Source organism: Corvus brachyrhynchos, unplaced genomic scaffold, assembly GCF_000691975.1.
Source record: "Corvus brachyrhynchos isolate BGI_N302 unplaced genomic scaffold, ASM69197v1 scaffold331, whole genome shotgun sequence".
NCBI classification, from domain to species: Eukaryota; Metazoa; Chordata; class Aves; order Passeriformes; family Corvidae; genus Corvus; species Corvus brachyrhynchos.
In genome coordinates this window covers 4,039,975-4,047,038 of record NW_008237229.1, presented here as the reverse complement: position 1 = coordinate 4,047,038, position 7,064 = coordinate 4,039,975, and the positions used below count along the sequence as shown (strand labels likewise).

The 7,064-nt window shown below is 39.5% G+C and overlaps 1 long non-coding RNA gene across 2 annotated transcripts in view; it reads left to right on the top strand.

The window, feature by feature from the left end:
* LOC108445489 overlaps positions 1 to 7,064 on the top strand; it is a 191,368-nt gene that overhangs the window by 156,565 nt on the left and 27,739 nt on the right. For both annotated transcript variants that reach the window (XR_001860369.1, XR_001860368.1), the window contains exon 3: positions 6,627 to 6,726. This is a non-coding gene — a long non-coding RNA (uncharacterized LOC108445489). The remainder of the gene's footprint in view (positions 1 to 6,626; positions 6,727 to 7,064) is intronic.

Here is a 7,064-nt window from a genome sequence, read left to right as displayed (position 1 = left end):
GCTCTTCTCAGGAAGCCCTAACTCTTCCAAGTCATTGAAAACAGGGTTTCTTTTAAACAGTTTTGTTTAGTTTTTTTTTTTTAAGTAAAGCAGTCTCAATATAATGATAATACAGCAGTTTTGCTCTTCTAAAGGGTTTTTTCATTTCAGGCTTTCAAAGCGGCTTAGAAGTACTAAGGAAAAGACTTTTTAAAGGAAGCTGTATTAACTTACTGATGCTCTTGTTAAACTCTGGAAAATTCTCACTAACTTCAGTCAGAGTAAAACCAGGCCAGTGCTGAGTGTCTTGGGATACGCTTCCCCCACACTATCCACACCCTCAAGTTATTTTGCATAACTGATGATTTTAGGAAATGAATATACACTATTCATACTTCACACTGAAGCAAGAGCCATGATTCATTTAATCAAACAGCAAAGAGCTATGGAGACCTTATTCAGAGGTCTGGGCTTGAATTTCAGAATATCTGGGCTTTTTTTTTGGTAAAGATTAGGTAAAGAGTAAAGCTGTGCAGAAATTTGCTCCATGGGAAGGAAATAATTTTAAATTATTGCTCCTTAATAGAGAAAAAAGCTTGTAAAAAAATTCAAAACAGGAATTTTGGAAGTTTTGAAAATTTCCATTCATGGTTTTTCCATTTATGACTAGTTAGCCATTTGCCCATAGGCTTCTGCAGAGACCGGAAACAAGTAATTTTCCTCTTTACCCAGCAGCTGCTGACAGAAATTACCACAATTCCTCCCACTGGCTCAGGTCTGTTCAGTACAGGTAAAGAGTAGTGCTATAAGCAACATTTCTGTGTCACCTTCTTTCACTCTCTCACAGGGACATACACATTTATGCGCTTTGCATGGGGTGTTGCAGAGTCCTGATGTGGAATATAATCCTGCAGCCCTTATCAAGGACAGAAGAGCAGGTCCCACCAGAGCTGCCACAGGATGACTATCCAAGCAATGTCTGATAAGTCAGGAAGGCAAGGATCAACAAAGGGTATCCCTGCAGCACAGGCCAGGCAATGGCCAGGGCTAAGGGGCTGAGCTCCAGCACAGCCCTCATGGGAGGAGGAGACCCATAAAGGCTGATCCCAAACCTTATCCAAAGTCACTGCCACCTAGAAGCAGAAGTGATCCTGACCTCACTCCCCAGTTCCAGAAGGGGAAGGGAGAGGAATGGGATAGGATGGACACTGCAGAACTTGTTGCAGCCAGGGCCGTAGTGATCTCGTAAATATTTGTACATAATAGAACAGCTAGAATAAATCACTGCTTTTCTTCTCTCAAATATGGAGGAAGAACTCTTGGTTACAACTTGCTAGTTTTCCTGCAACAGAGCTGAGTTTCACCCAACACCTGTCCATTATCTGAGTATTGCATCTGGTCTCAGTTACTCAGTCACATGGTAGTGCAAATGACTGTTAAATATTTCCATCGCTGTACAAATACAAATGTTACTTAAGCAAAAATCAAATATTCAGTGTTTTGTATCATATTCTCTTCCCAGTAACATGGACAACAGTGGTGATGCTCAGCTCCAAGCATCAGAAGAGAATCTGTTTTTATATAATACTGATTGGAGCACTCTGCTCAATTGAATATATGTTGAAGACAATGAATGTAGTTAAATAATTTGTTAAACTACCTGAGGTACAGATCTTGATCAAATTCATTTGAACTTCATATTCATATATCATATCATACCATTCATATGCATATCATATTTGTTTGATTTCTTGGCCATTATCTACTTTTTTCATATAGACTAATCACGGTATGTGTGAAACAGCAGTCCTTCACAATCCTAATTCCCCTGAAGTAGCTTCTAGTTTATTATCCAAAATTAGTTCATTGCATATACTACATCTGGTGACTATTACCATGGTGATTCACAAGAATGCTGGCTAATGTTTTGATAAGTTGAGTTACAGGGGAAAATATGACAGCATAATCAGCTGTCAGAGATTTCTTCTGCATGTGAATAAAATATTTGCCTGTTGATGCCAGGTATATAATGAATTATCAAGGCGAAAAATGGCTGTTTAATATGAAAGATGGAGCTCTGGAGCATTTAATATTGTATTAAAATTAGAGGATGAAATTTTTTCACAACCAGATGCAAGAAAGAATTATTAGGAATTGTCATGGTTTGAAACTGGCCAAATGGCAGGCACCCATAAGCTGCTCACTTACCCTCCCCTGCCACAGCTGGGCGGAGGAGAGAAAAAGAAGTTGATGAAGGGCTCAGGAGTTGAGATAAGGACTGGGAGAAAACACTCCAAGGGCAAAACAAGCTCATCTTAAAGACACAAAGTGAGTTTAGTGCTAACAAAATCAGAGCAGGATAATGAAATGTAAAAATAAGTCCTTAAAGAATACCTTTTTTGCCCAACCCCTCCCTCCTTCCCACTGACAGACAGCACAGGGGGATCGGGGCTGGGGATTTTGGTCAGTTCATTACCTGAGGTTTTCTTCCATAACTCAGGGAGAGGAGTCTTCCCCTGTGGGGCCGTGGGTCCCTCCCACAGGAGACAGTTCTCCGTGAACTTCCCCGGCGTGCCCCCCCTCGGGGGCCCCCCAGCCACACGGCACCTGCTGCAGCGTGAACCCCCCCCACGGGCCCACAGCCCTCCCAAAACTGCTGTGCCATGGGTCTCTCTTCCATGGTGTGCAGCCCTCCAAGGACAGGCTGCTCCAGACTGGAAGCAAGGGCCCTCTGTCTCCACCGGGTCTCCCACTGGATCACAGCCTCCTCCAGGCACCCACCCACTCCAGCATGAGCACCTCCCCCATGGGCTGCGGGTGGATCTCTGCATCCCCCATGGACCCATGGGCTGCAGGAGGACAGCTGCTGCCCCATGGTCTTCACCACAGCCTGCAAAGGAACCTCAGCGCCGGTGGCTGGAGCACCTCCTGCCCCTCCTTTTTCACTGACCTTGGTGTCACCATGTTGTTTTTTCCCTCACACGTTCTCACCTCCTCTTCTCTGACTAGAAAAAACTGCACACACTTTATTTTGATTTTCTTCTTAAATATGTCATCACAGAGGCTTTACCAGCCTCTCTCATTGGCCCAGTTTTGGCCAGCAGCATGTCCATCTTTCAGAGCCATCAGAGATTGGCTCTGCTGGACATGGTGGAAACTTCCAGAAGCTTCCTCACAGAAGCCACCTCTGTGGCCCCCGCTACCAAAAACCAGGCCATGCAAAACCAACACAGGAATATTACAGAAAAAGTGCAATATTGGAAGTTGAAGATGCTATGGATTTTTATGAATTGTAGATTTATCAATGACTGGTCTTCATAATTCAAATTTTGAAGATAATTTCTGATGTATCTTCCCAGAAAACATCATCATTTTGAAAATGTGAAAATCAGAGGCAATAGAAATAATCTGATTGGGAGCCTTTTGCTGTGTAATATGAGAACTAACCTTTACAGGACAATGGTGACTATATTTTTTGCAATTGGAAAATCAAAAAAAAACCCCACCCCAAACTATTGTTTGGATTTTCTTAATTCAGTAAAATAATCTCAATAAATTTACAAGAAATCAGTACAGATTGTGCAGGCTCTTATCTCCATTTACATTGCTTTTGTTTCCTATAATTTTACATTCTAACATTGCAAAACTTTTATGATTACAGAAAATTTTGCATGGCAGAAGGAAAGTGTGTTAATAATATAAATGGGCTTTCAAAATCATATCTTTAGTAGTATCTGCTTATCTTTTGATGTAGCCTAAATTATTTGGTGCACATAAAGGAACTGGTCATAACATAACTGTGTTCTCTCTCTTTTTCACTTTCTCTGTGTGCTCATAATAAATATTTCATTGTTGAACACTTTTTTTCAAATCAGTCGAAATATTTGATATGCTCACATGAACATATATTATGTCTATTTTTTCCTTTTTTGTTCCTATTATTCCCTACAGTCAAAAGGCTTAGCATAATTTGACGCCCCAGGGTATGTTCCATATTAATTTAAAACCAGGTTATCACTAAAGTCAGAGAGACACCTTATGTCAGTGAGGTTTGTTTGCAGTAAGCTACAATCAGATGTAGAAAATGTGTAACCACTGCTGTCCAGAAATGACAGTTCTGTTCTTTCAGCATAAAAAAATTACCTACAATAAAATCAAGTACTGCCTTTGAGGGAGTCAGAACTATCCTAAAAGTCTAGTTCAAAGGAGCAAATTCTCAGCTGTTTCTACCTTCACAAACTAAGGATAAATTAATCACCCCTTTATGCTTCATGTAGTGCAATTGTTTAGTAACACATATATTCAAACAGAGAGGCATAAACAAACTTTGCCTACTTAGAAGTCATTTCACAGTCAATGTTTCTCTCCAAAAGAAAAGAAAAAAAACAAAACATGACTAAAGTTAGTCATATTTTAAAACTAATTAAGGGAATTTGTTCAGTTATTTTGATGATATGAACCTGTGTAGAAAAGGACATAAAGTAATGAAAAGCAGACACTTGTCATTAGAATAAATAGCAGCAGTCCTGGATTGCAGATTCAGCAGTGCCACGTGTTGACTTGTTCACTGATACAAGAAATTAGAGCAACATGACAGGTTTAAATGTTAGCAAGGTTCTTCCCTGTTACCTTCTTAACAAGGGTCGTTTGGTGAAAGGGCATCTGAAGCTAACAGTACAAGTGGCTCCTGATCTTCCTTAGAGTCCCTGAAAGCAGGAAGAATTCACATTCTTTTCCTTGGTCGCCCCTCTCTGGGTCTCCTGAAGGAGTCACAGGCTCTGGAATAATCAGCCTGTCCTTAGGTTTGCAATCCTTGTGCCGCTAGATGTCCCTGCACACCAAGCTTTCGGAAGGCCTGCCTGGAGTACCCCGACGTTTCAGAGGCAGCGCGGCAGCCACAGGGCAAGCGAGGATAGCCATAAAATTCGATTGAGCAGAACTTGACCATTATTTTTTTTTAGGTAATAATTGTAGTGACTAGAAACAACGCTGAAGATTTTCCACCCTGCACCAAACATTATTATTCATTGACACAAATGTAAGGTCCATGACATGGTATTGACATTGGCATCATTTAATTTAAGTAATGTCTTCCCTCACAAGGGTAAAAACACTGTATGGAAATCAGCCTGTAATGCCTGTTCATTCAATAAACTTGAAATGCCCTTGGTGCTCTGTATGGAAGGGCAGATTTAAAGCAGCAACCACTGCAAAAATTTAAGTAAATAGATAAGTGCTACTTTAATTAAAGCAAACATTTGCATATACTGATTGGAATACAATAAAATAAGTATTTTTAAAGAACCGGAATGTTAAAAAAATACCTTTTCTAAATTACTCTCAATTTGATCCAAAAAACCTTCTCCTTGATTAATTATGATTTTTTAATGATTAGAAATACATTAAATATTTACAAAATAATTTGTACATACAGTAGCAGGCTGCAGGGATACTTGTGTTTGAGCAGCACTAGAAAGCTGATGTGCAGCAATTATTTTGTTGTCTCCTGGAGGAAGTAAACCTGGCAAGAAAATCTTTACGTAAAACCAGACATATTAGATGTTTTCCTGTTGTGGGTATAATTTTATTTGTTTTCTTGGAGAAAGCATTTAGGTTTGGCTCTTCCTTTCATAACAGTAGAATATTGCTTTGACTAATATGCTTCCTGTAGATTCCTGCTCCAGAAATCCAGCTTCAGGAAAAAAAGGTGGGTCACATCCACTGGCAATTTAAAAATACTCCTTCTTTCACCTAGACTTAAAAGTTTGAGTCATATTCCATACATGGAGAAAATAACGGAAGAGTAAAATTACTATCATTATGTTCATAACAATGGAAGGAAGTGTCTTTTTTTTTACAAAACTAAATCAGTGCTACTTCTTGGTGTTCTTGAGGTGTACTGTTTCAGTTTATCCAGTTATTGCAACTCCTTAATTCTGCCTGTTGGATTAGGGAAGCAGCAAATGATGAATGCTGTTTCCCCTACTGTCAAAAATGGTGCTGTACGTAGCAAGCACTCTTACCTAAAAATGGAATCTGTGGAGGATTAAGAAGCATCCGGATGCAAAATATCCCTCCCCTCACTCCTCTCTTATTTTATAAAAAAGTGACAATATTTAGGTTTACTCTGACCCTGACATCTTTCCTTTCTGTTATGTAATCTTGGGTGTTTGGTTGTTGGGTGTTGGTTGGTTTGGTTGGCTAGGATATTTTAGGGAGCAGGTGGGGATGTTTGGGGGGTATTTTTCTTCTTCTTTTTTTTCTGATAAGTATTCATTAGAAATACTCTCCCTTTTCCCTTCAGGGCTAGGAACATTTCATTGAATTCTTTTTAAGCCTGAATTACAAAAATGCAAAACTAACTCACAGACTCTCAAATTATGGAGAACACACTTGATAAATATCCCTGTATACTTGTCCTGGTCTTAAATTCTTCCTTAGGCAACCACTATCAGCAGTTGGTAAAGAATGGAATTAATATCTGGCTAGAGAAACCTTGAATAGTTCTTCCTATATAATGCAAGACATCTCACTTTTTCTTTTTTTTTTTTCATTCAGAGCATGCTTTTTGCACAGATCTCATCTATCGGAAAGATTTGTGGTTGGATGTAACTCTCATCATTTTCTTGTTTGCCTTCTTGTTTTAGATGGAACTTCTAAGGACTGTGCACACAGAAGCTTTGTGTTACACTCAGTTTCGAAGTAAGAAGATACATCTACTCCTTCGCAGTGGGAAAGAAGACCAAGGTATTGATTACTCTGGGGAAAAACTCCACAGTGAATGTGTGAGAGACAGAGATTTTCCATAGGGAGAGAAGTTTTAAAGTATTTATTTTCCACTAATAAATTCCTTGTTCGGCTTTAGAAGGAATGAATAGCTTTGTTTTAGTAAGGAACCCAGGACACGTGGATTTCTGTGTAATAACCTATTGCACTGTTGCTAGACTGTCAAGCTCTCTGCTCGGTTTTGTTATAAAGAAAGTTATACACAGGTAACAACAGTTCTATATTTATAGCTAATCCACAGCAGACTGTTTTTTGTGAGTCTTTATTCTAGTCACTGCATCCTATGTGAGCAGCAGGAA